We start from the raw sequence: 12,007 nt of genomic DNA on the forward strand, positions 1-12,007 counted from the left end.
CTAGAATACAACCCTATCTCTAAATCATAAAGGCTTTTTGATCTTGAGTAAATTTGCCTAATATTTTTGCTTCAGTTGTCCTAACTGTAAAAGTGGTATAAGTCTATTAGCTACCTCATAGTGTTATCATGAAAATGAGTATATATATATATATTAAATGTACTTGGAACAATGTTAGCCCTTTTAGATGTTTGCTTTTGCTGCTATTGTGATTATTGTAACTCTTATAATTTATTTCCTATCAAGTAAGATGCAAAACCCAAGGGAATAAACCAACAAACTCTGCTTTGAAAAATGGAATAAAATTGAACAGACTGGAATTGGGAACATCCCTAGATGCAGTTTGGCATGAAAGAGAAGCAGGGAATGTGGGGCCTAAACTAGGAATGGTCAAGAAAATCCATGTATGTCAGATGGAGCAAGTAAGTGGGCTAGGATAAAGAACTCTAAATTGTGAGTAGGGGTAGGGGTCTCAGTTTTAAGGACTAAGAATTAACTTATATGCATATATACACACATTGTTATAAAAAGAATCCCTGCTTCCTTTGAAGACCTTGGTCCACCTCTGTATGAACTTCATGCAAATAACTAGTACAAGAAGAATCAATATTATAAAAGCATGAATAACCAAATAAAAAAAATATACTACCCTTTTAGTCATATGTTCATTCATTCAACAAATGTTTCCTGAGAACTCACTGGTGCTAGGTTCCGTTATTTTTTAATACAGCAGTAAAACAGACAATGTTGCTGGCCCCCATGGAATTTTCTTTCTTTTTTTTTTCATGGAGATGAGTAAAGACAGTTTTAAATGAGCAACTTTTTGTTCTGTTACACAGTGATAGACACTGGAATTAAGAAAATAATTAAATAAAGTGAAGAGAATCAGGAATGGTTAGTAGTAAAAAGGGAAAGTTCATGGGATGCGGCATTAAATAGGGTGATAGAATGATCAGGATAATCTTCATTGTAAAAGAGAGAGATTTGGTCAAAGACTTAAAGAATGTGAAGCAGTTAGTTAAGTGAATCGTGGAAAGCACGCCAGGCAGAGGGCACAGCTGGAGCTAAAACTCTAAGGCAAAAATTAGCCAGGTGCATTTGCGGAAGAAAAAGAAAACTAATGTGGCTGAAGAAGAATGAATATTAGAGTCGTAGGAAAAGAAGTCTGAGAAAGAATGGGATCCGGTCATGTACAATTTAATAGACTCATAATGATTTTGGATTATCCCTCTGAATAATTAGAAGACACAACAGGGCTTTTTTTTTTTTTTATCCTTTTGGTATTGTATCAAAAGAAGGCAAGAATAGTTTAATATGAATATCTTATTAATGCTATTAAATATGTTGACACATCGAAGTGGAAAAGACATGATCTTTGAAGAGACTGAAAAGACCTTTGAGAAATTCACCACCTATTCTTAATCTTTAAAACTGTATTAGTTAAATCTGAAGAAATGGATAGTTTCTAAATAATTTAGCCAAAAGTTATCATGTTTAATGGTGAAACACTGGAAACATGCCTATCAAAGTCAGCAACAATAATTCTAGAAGTATAGTAGGAGATATTCAATGAGAGAAAGAAATGAGTGGTATAAAAACATAGAAGGGGGCAGGCCATGGTGGCTCAGAAGGCAGAGTTCTCGCTTGCCATGCTGGAGACCCGGGTCCGATTCCCGGTACCTGCCTATGAAAAATAATAATAATAATAACAATAATAATAAATAAATATATATATATAAAAGGCCAAATTGTCATTTTTGTGAACAATAAATTCAAAATAATCTATAAACTAGTAAATCTAGTTAGAGAGTTTAGCATGTCCATTAAATTGAGGTCAGTACATGCAAAAAATTCAACAATATTCTTGTCTATTATTATAATTAAAAATGTAACTTAAAAATGTATCATTTCAAAGAAGCACATGAAAAAAATATTCAACATAATTAGCCATTAGGGAAATGCAAAGCATAACCATGATATCACTACACACCCATCACAATGGCTAAATGAAAAAGAATGAGAATTGAAAACAAGGACTTGAACAGAATTTTGGACACAATTGTTCATGGTGGCTTCATTTGTAATAGCTCCAAACTGGTAACAACCCAACGTCCATCCATGGGTGAATGTTAAACAAAATGTGATATATATATATACATATATGTATATATATACACAATCTAACAGGATTCAGCATAAAAAGAAACTACCATTAAGCGCAACATCTTGGATGGATCTTAAGGATATTATGCTGGACAAAGAAAGCCAACCAGCCAACCCTGAAAGGCTTTATATATATATGATTCCATTTACATAAAATTGTTAAATGTTAAAATTTTAGATGGAGATGGAGAACAGATTGGTGGTTGCCAAGGGCTAGGGAAATCAGGGAAGAGTGAAGGTACAAAGGTGTAGCATGACGGAGTTCCTTTGTGGTGAGGGAATAGTTCTACATCTTGATTGTGCTGGTGTTTATACAAATCTACACGTGTGGTAAGATGTCACAGAGTAATACACAAAGACGTACCCAAAAATGACTGTGTGCAAAAACAGGTGAAATCCAAATAAGCTCTGTAATTTAATTAACTGTTTGGTGCTAATGTCTACATCTTTGTTTTGGTAATGCAGTTTTGTAAGATGTTACCATTGGGGGAATGGTGATGGGTAAAGGAGACCACTCTGTACTATTTAATTTTTTCATTTTGTAATGTTTTTGTGTGTGTGTGTAAAATATATGTACAAAAAAGCAATCAATTTCAAAACACATTTTAACAGGTATTTATAGAACACATTTTAAAGTTTGGTATGGGTTATAGTATCATGTTTTGTTGTTTTTCTTCTAGCTTCTCCAATCCTCATATTCAGCTTCATTCAGTGGACTTACATTATTGTGTTATCATCAGGTGGTATTGTGCTATCTGTTTTTGTAATTTTTACAGTCAGTCTTGGTATACAATCTGTATTCCTTCAACACCAAATGCCCAATCTCGCCCCCTTTCTATCTCCTGATAACTTGGTTCTTAACTTTAACTCTTAAGCTCACTCATTAAAAGTAGTTCATATTAGTGAGAGCATACAATATTTTTCCTTTTGTTTCTGGCTAATTTCACTCAGTATTATGTACTCAGAATTCATCTATGCTGTCACATGCTTCATGACTTTATTCTGTCTTACAGATGTGAAGTATTCCATTGGATGTATATACCACAGCCCATTCATCCACTTGTCTGTTAATGGTCATCTGGACTTCTTCCATTTCTTGGCAATCAAAAATAATGCTGACATAAACATCAGTGTGCAAATGTCTGTTTGTGTCCTTACCTTCAGTTCCTCTGAATATATACTTAGTAATGAGATTGCTGGATCATATGGCAGTTCTATACTTAGCTCCATGAGGAACAACCAAACTGTCTTCCTGAGCATTTGTACCATTTTACATTCCCACCAACAGTGGATAAGAGTGGCTTTTTTCATCACATCCTCTCCAGCACTTGCCATTTTCTGTCATTTTTTTTTTATAATGGCCATTCTAGTGGGTGTGAGATGATATCTCACTACAGTTCCAACTTGCATCTCTCTAATAGCCAGTGAAGTTGAGCATCCCCTCATGTGCCCTTTAGCTTTTTGTATTTCCTCTTCTGAAAGTGTTCATGTCTTTTGCCCATTTTTAAAGTGGGTTGTTTGTGTTTTGTTATAGAGTTGAAGAATCTCTTTGTATATTCTGGATCCTAAACGCTTACCTGATATGTGGTTTCCAAAGATCGTTTCCCGTTGTGCGAGCTACCTTTTTACTTTCCTGACAAAGTTCTTTGCACAAAAGTGTTTAATTTTGGCTTCGGGAAGATGATGGAGTGGAGTGAATTCACTCCTGCTCCATGAAACAAGATAGAAAACAGGGAGAAAATGTACAAGACTGCAGGTACTGAGGTGTGAGTTGTCAAGGAGCTCTTTAGGCAGTTTTTGAGGGGAGAAGGATTGAAAGAGAGCAAGTGGGTCTGGTGACTGGGATCCCCACTGCGTGGGCAAGCTGCAGTGCAATGGGGAGGTGCAATAGGAGGGAACTGACCCTTCTCAGCTCCAGCCTGCACAGCAGCCAGCTGGAGAAACTTTCCCCAAGTGGCGGGCAGAGCTTGCAGGGACCCCGGAGTCCAGTGAGAGGCCTGAGGGTGAAAGAAGTGATCACCCAGTCGGGTGCGGGAAAAGCTGCCCACAGTGGTGGTGTCTGGCAGGCCCACCAGTACTGCAGATTACCTGATCAGCTGATCCTCCACACGCTGGTCGGCTCCCTGGACCCCAGCAGAGACCCACCAGCTGGCGGCCCCTGGCAGAGTAGCTCCTCTACCCAAGAACGCCCCTTTGCTGAGCACACATCACTCCAACGGGGTGGGGGGTGGGGGGGCTAAGGCACGAAGAGACTCGAGCACCATTTGCTGGACAAATGCAGTAAGTGCAGGTTGGTTACTCCAGACAGGAAGGAGAGAGCTGGAGGGAGGCGGACCCTCGCAGTCGCCACCTGCTGGGGAGAAGGGGCTAGGATTCACCTTGGATAGCCTGCGTGGTAGTCAGTCATTCTGTCGCTGGAGTACCCGTGTACCCCAGCCTACCTTATAATAGACCCTTAAGTTGAATTGTATCCCCTACATGAGATCTGAACCTTGATTTGGCAGAGATTAACCAACAAACAAAAGGCAAAAGGAATCATTCAGCAAAATTAAAGTAAATACAAAGCTTAAGAAGAGTGAAGACACCAACTTGCATAATAGCCATATCAAGATAAACAAATGCCCAGAGCACGACAGAAAATCATAAAGAACACGAAGATCCATGCTGAAATGGCCCAGCCAAATGACCAAATCAAAATTCCAGAGGGGACACAGAATATGGAACAACTACTCAAAGGTATTTATAAAGAAATGAAGGATATCAGGAAGACAGTCAAGAGCATAAAGAAGAATCTGGAAGGTTAAATAGAAAAATGGCAGAAAAATGGCACAGAAATGAAAGATACAGTAGGCCAAATTAAAAAATATATACGGGAAACACGATAGCAGATTCAAAGAAGCAGAAGGAAGAATAAGTGAGCTAAAAGATAGAGCAATAGCACTAGACCTCACAAAAGAACAAATGGCAAGAAAGATGGAAAACATGCAACTGGATCTTAGAGAAATGATGGCAAACAGGAGGCACAAAAATGTAAGAATTATTGATGTCCCAGAAGGAGAAGAGAAGAATAAAGGATTGGGAAAGTTGTTTGAACATATAATCAGAGCAAACTTCCAAACCCTTAGAGGAAACACAAATATGCACATCAAAGAGGCCCAGTGAACTCCAAATAGAATAAATCTTAACTAGCCCACTCCGAGACACATACTAATCAGACTTTCAGGTGTTGAAGAGAAACAGAAAGTCCTGAGAGCAGCACGAGAAAAGCAATCTACTACATACAAGGGAAAATTCATAAGACTGACTTGAGACTACTCAACAGACACCATGGAAGCAAGAAAGCAGTGGTACAATATTTTTAAGGTACTGAATGAGAAAGGCTTTCAACCAAGAATTCTTTATGCAGCTAAACCATCCTTCAAAGTTGAGGGAGAGAGTAAAATCTTCAAAGATAAAGAAAGATTGAGAGAACTAGTCAATAAGAGACCAGCCCTACAAGAAATACTAAAGGGAGCCCTGTTAGCTAATGAAAAAAGACAAGGGAGGGAGGCCTGGAGGAGGGCACAGAATTGAAGAATATGAGTAAAAGGTAATTTAAAGAAAAAGAGAGAGAGAAGAAAAAGAATATACAGATCTGACAAATAAAAACTAAAGGACAAGATGGTAGAATCAAGAACTGCTTTTACAGTAATTACTTTGAGTGTTAATGGACTAACCTCACCAATTAAAAGAAACAGACTGACAGAATGGATCATTAAACATAACCCATATATATGCTGTATACAAGAGAAGCATCTTAGACTCAAGTGTCTAAGTTAGATTGAAAATGAAAGTATGGAAAAAGATCTTCTATGTAAGCTGTAACAAAAGGAAAGCAGTAGTAGCCATACTAATATCAGACATATTAGACTTTAAATATAAAAATGTCATAAGAGAAAAAAAAAGGATACTAAATGTTAATAAAAGAGACAATCACCAGGAAGAAATAACAATCATAAATGTGAATGCTCCCAATCAAGGAGTTCCAAAGTACATGAGGCACATATTGGAAAAACTGAAGGGAGCTATAGACATACCAATAGTAATAGTGGGAGACTTCAATACACCTCTCTCCACTATAGATAGAACACCTACACAGAGGATCGACAAAGAAATAGAGAATCTAAACAGCAAAATAAATGAATCAGATCTAGTAGATATATATAGATCATTACATCCCAAAACACCAGGATACCATTCTTCTCTAGTGCAAATGGAACATTCTTCAGGATAGATCACGTACTGGGACATAAACTAAGTCTCTATAAATTCAACAAGATTGAAATTATTCAAGTACTTTCTCTGATCACAATAGAATTAAGTTGTAAATTAATGATCACCAAAGAACCAGAGCTTTCACAAATATATGGAGATTAAACAAGACACTTAAATAATCAGTGGGTCAAAGAAGAAATTGCTAGAGAAATCAGTAAATATCTGGAGATGAATGATAATGAGAGTACAACATATTAAAATTTATAGGATGTGGCAAAAGCAGTGCTGAGAAGGAAATCTATTGGCCTAAATGCTTATATTAAAAAACAAGAATGAGCAAAACTTGAGGATTTAACTGCTCACCTGGAAAATTTTGAGAAAAAACAGCAAACTAACCCCAAAGCAATTAAAAGAAGAGAAATAATAAAGACTAAAGCAGAAAAAAAAAGGAGAACAATAAAACAACAGAAAGAATCAACAAAACTAAAAGTTGGTTCTTTGAGAAAATTAATAAAATTGATGGTCCCCTAGCTAAATTAACATAGAATAAAAGAGAGAGGACACAAATAAATAAAATCAGAAATGAGAGGCAGGTTATTACCACAGATCATGAAAAAATATTAAAAATCATAAGAGATATTATGGATTACTATATCCAACAAACTAGATAATTTAGATGAAATGAACAAATTCCTAGAAACACATGAATTACCTATGCTTACCTGAGAAAAAAATAGAAGATCTCAAAAAATCAATCACAAGTAAAGAGATCCAATCTATCATCAAAAATTTTCCCACAAAAAAAGCCCAGGACCTGATGGCTTCACAGGAGAATTTTATCAAATTTTTCACAAAGAACTGACACCAATTCTGCTCAAAGTCTTCCAAAAAATTGAAGAGAAAGGAATGTTACTAACTCATTTTAGAAAGCTAACATCACTAATATCAAAATCAGATAAAGATGACACAAGAAAAGAAAACTACAAACCAATCTCTCTAATGAACATAGATGCAAAAATTCTTAACAAAATACTGGCAAATTGTATCCAATATCACGTTAAAAGAATTACATATCATGACCAAGTGGGATTCATACCAGAAATGCAAGGGTGGTTCAACATAAGAAAATCAATCAACATAATACAGCACATTAACAAATTAAAAGGGAAAAATCACATGATCACATTGATTGATGCTGAAAAATCATTCAACAAAGTCCAGCATCCTTTTCTGATAAAAGTACTTCAAATTTAGGTATTGAAGGAAATTTTCTCAATATCATAAGGGCTTATATGAAAAACCCATAGCCAGCATCATACTTAATGGTGAGAAATTGAAAGTATTCCTCTTGAAATCGGGGATGAGACAAGGATACCCATTGCCACCACTATTATTCAAACATTGTATTAGAAGTACTAGCTGAACAATTAGACAGGAGGAAGAAATAAAAGGCATCCAAATAGAAAGAAGTAAAGCTTTCATTATTTGCAGAGGACATGATCCTATATTTAGAAAATCCTGAGAAATCTATAGTAAAACTACTTGAGCTAATAAGCAAATTCAGCAAAGTGGCAGAATACAAGATTAATTACAAAAATAATGTCTGTATACACAAAAAATGACCTATCTAGTGTGACAACTAAGGAAATAATTCCATTCAGAAGAATTAGTTATTTAGGAATAAGGCTAACCAGGGATGTCAAGGACTTATACACAGAAACTTATAAAAAAAATGCTAAAAGGAATAAAAAATTACCTAAATAGATGGAAAGGTATTCCATGATCATGGATAGGAAGGTGGAATATTGCAAAGGTGTCAATCCTACCCAAACTGATCTACAGATTCAATTCAATACTAATAAAAATCCCAACAACCTACTTTGAAGACTTGGAAAAACTGGTCATCAAATTCACATGGAAGGAAAATGGACCTTGAATAGCTAAAGATATCCTAAAAAAGAAGAGCAAACTGGCTTTAAAGTTTATTATAAAGCCACAGTGGTCAAAACAGCATGGCACTGGCACAAAGGCAGAAGGGTGACCAGGAGAACAGAATTGAGAGTGCAGAGATTGACCACCAAATTTATGGACATTTGATTTTCAATAAGGCTCCCAAATCCGCTGATTGGGACAGAATAGTCTTTTCAGTAAATGGGCATGGGAGAACTGGATTTCAGTAGCCTAATGAACGAAAGAGGGCCTCTACTTTACACCCTATATGAAAATTAATTCAAAATGAATCAAAGACCTAAATATAAGAGCCAGTATCATAAAACTTCTTGAAAAAAATGTTGGGAAACATCTTCAACATCTAGTAATAGGAGGCAGCTTCTTAAACTTTACACCTAAAGCACAAGCTGTGAAAGAAAAAATAAACAAATGGGAACTCCTTAAGATCAGAAGCTTCTGTGCCTCAAAGGACTTTGTCAAAAAAAGGTGAAGAGACAGCTAGCTCAATGGGAGAAAATATTTGGAAACCACATATTGAATAAAGGCTTGATATCTTATGTACATAAAGAAATTATACAGCTCACCAACAAAAGAACAAACAATCCAATTATAAAATGGTCTGAGGAAATGAATAGGCACTTCTCTGAAGAGCAAATGCAGATGGCTAAAAAGCACATGAAGAGCTGCTCATCTTCATTGGCTATAAGGGAAATGCAAATTAAGATGACAATGAGATATCACCTCACACCTATAAGAATGGCTGCTATTAAACAAACAGGAAATTATAAATGTTGGAAAGGTTGCACAAAAATTGGAACACTTATTCACTGTTGGTGGGAATGTAAAATGGTTCAGCTGCTGTGGAAATCAGTTTGGCAATTCCTCAGAAAACTAAATATTTAGTTGTCCTATGACCCACAATACTAATACTTGGTATATACCCAGAAGAGTTGAGGGCAGTGACTTGAACAGACATTTGCACACCAATGTTCAAAGCAGCACTATTCATGATTGCCAAGAGATGGAAACAATCCTGGTGCCCATCAACAGACATGTGAATAAATAAAAGGTGGTATGTACATACAGTGAAATATTATGCAGCATTTAGACAAAATGATGTCCCAGAACATATGACAATATAGATGAACCTTAAGGGCATAATTCTGAGTGAAATACATCAGATACAAAAGGAGAGATACTCTATGATTCCATTAGAATGACTGATAAAACTGCCAACAAGTAGCTAGAAGGAAAAATCTGAGCTGAGGGCATGGTAACCTATGACAAACTGTGGACGTTGTTCTGTAGCTGCTTGTTGAAATGTGTTTTGGAAATTATTGCTTTTTTTTCTTTATTCTGTGTGTGTGTGTGTGTATGTTTTATTTTACAACTAAAAGCAGTTTTAAAAAAGTGTTTAATTTTGAGGAGATCCTATTTCTTTCTTTCTTTTTTTTTTTTTTTTTTTCTTTTTACCTGGGCAGGTACCCAGAACTCAACCCAGGTCTCCGCTCTGGCACGGCAGGCAAGAACTCTGCCTGCTGAGCCACTGCGGTCAGCCCTATCTAATTCTTTTTTCAATGCTTGTGCTCTGGGCGTAAGAGCTAGGAAAATACATCGTATTGCAAAATTTATAAGATATTTTCCTATGTTTTCTTTTATAGTCTTAACTCTAATGTTTTTAGGTCTTTGATTCATTTTGAGTTTACTTTTGTATAAGGTGTGAGATATGGATGCTTTTTCATTCTTTTGCCTATGGATATCCAGTTCTCCAAGCACCATTTATTGAAGAGGCTGCTATTTTCCAGATGGTTGGCTTGACCACCTTATCAAAGATCAATTATCCGTAGATGAGAGGGTCTATTTCTGAACATTCAATTCAATTCCATTGGTCAGCATATCTATCTTTAGGCCAGTACCATGCTGTTTTGACTACTGTAGCTTTAGTAATATGCTTTAAAGTCAGGTAGTGTGAGACCTCACACTTCATTTTTCCTTCTCAAGATATTTGCAGCTATTCAGGGCACGCTGCCCTTCCAAATAAATTTGGTTTTTGGTTGTCCTATTTCTGCAAAGTCAGTTTTCATGATTTTAATTGATATTGCAGTGAATCTATAAATCAATTTGGGTAGAACTGACATCTTCACTGTGTTTAGTCTTCCAATCCATGAATACAGTATGTCTTTCCATTGATTTAGGTCTTCCATGATTTCTTTTAGCAATTTCTTGCAGTTTTCTGTGTGCAAGTCTTTTGTATCCTTAGTTAAATTTATTCCTAAATATTTTATTCTTTTTCTTGCTATTTTAAATAGGTTTTTTTTCTTGATTTCCTCCTTAGATTACTCATCACTCACTAGTGTATAAAAACACTGCTGAAATTTGGATGGTGGTCTTGTACCCTGCCACTTTGCTGTGCTCATTTATTAGCTCTAGAAGCTTTGCTGTAGATTTTTTGGGATTTTCAACAAATAATATCATGCACATCAGGTTGTTAAGCAGATAATTGACATCCTCTAACTTGTGTTTTAAGGATAATATTTAAGATTAGTATTTAACAATTAGTTTTAAGGTTGCTCTTTTGAAAATGAACTACAAGGACAAATGAACTAGATGATGGGAGACCTTTTAAAAGCTATTAAAGTAAAAGATAGCAGTCCTCATATCAGGATAATAATAACACATTAATAAGAAGAGTTCTGATCTGGATGTATTTTAAAGGTGAAGATGGGGGTTGCTTGTGCAGTGTGAGAGAAAGAGAGGAGTAAAGGATAAATGCAAGGTTATTTACTTTAGAAACTGGAAGGGTAGAATTACCATTGGTTGAAGGAGATGTTGGAGGACAGAGAAGGAGTTCCATTTGGATATATTGAGTTTTAGATGCCTATAAGTTATTCTGGGGAAATTTGCATAGGCCTTTCCATTATTGAGTCTGTATTTGGGAGAGAAGTCATGAGTAGGGATATATATTTTGAAGTGTTTGTCATAGTAATTGAGTTTAAACAAATAAAATCCAACAACCAAGGGATAAAAGAGGAGAGAGAGCAAAAGTATACAGAATCTCCACACTAGAAGGTAAATTAAATAATGCTAAGAAAAAAATGAAGACCTAAACAAAAAAGTTATATATATACATACATATGCACAAATAGATGTACATATAATATAGACAAATCCTGTTCATGGATTGGAAGACTCAATATTGTTAGGACACTAACTCTCCCAAATTGATATAGATTCAATGAAATGCCAATTGAAATACCAACAGACATGTGGCAGAAATTAATAAGCTGTATCTAAAACATACATATTAATAAAAAGTACTTATAATAGCCAAAATAATATCAAAAAAGAAGGGCAAAGTTAAAACATTTTCAGAGTAATTGTAATCATGTGATTACTGTCATAAATATAAATAGATCATTATAACAGCACAACAAGTTCATAAATAGCCTAATACCTCTACCATTAATTGTTTTCCAAGAACAATTATTAAGGCAATTCAATGGAAAAATCTCCTCAACAAATATTTCTGGAACAAATGAATCATCACATGGATAGCCAAATTCAAAAATTACTTTGAGATATGTCACAGTCCTAAAATTAAAACCTTGAGTAAACAGAAAAAAATATTTTTATGACCCTG

The 12,007-nt window shown here is 35.5% G+C and overlaps 1 long non-coding RNA gene across 3 annotated transcripts in view; it reads right to left on the reverse strand.

Annotated features, from left to right (window-relative positions):
- The window catches only part of LOC143642760 (uncharacterized), a 121,093-nt gene that overhangs the window by 17,601 nt on the left and 91,485 nt on the right, over positions 1-12,007 (reverse strand). The gene's annotated exons all lie outside the window — the stretch shown is intronic.

The sequence above is a fragment of the Tamandua tetradactyla genome, chromosome 7 (genome assembly GCF_023851605.1).
Source record: "Tamandua tetradactyla isolate mTamTet1 chromosome 7, mTamTet1.pri, whole genome shotgun sequence".
In the NCBI taxonomy this organism is placed as follows: Eukaryota; Metazoa; Chordata; class Mammalia; order Pilosa; family Myrmecophagidae; genus Tamandua; species Tamandua tetradactyla.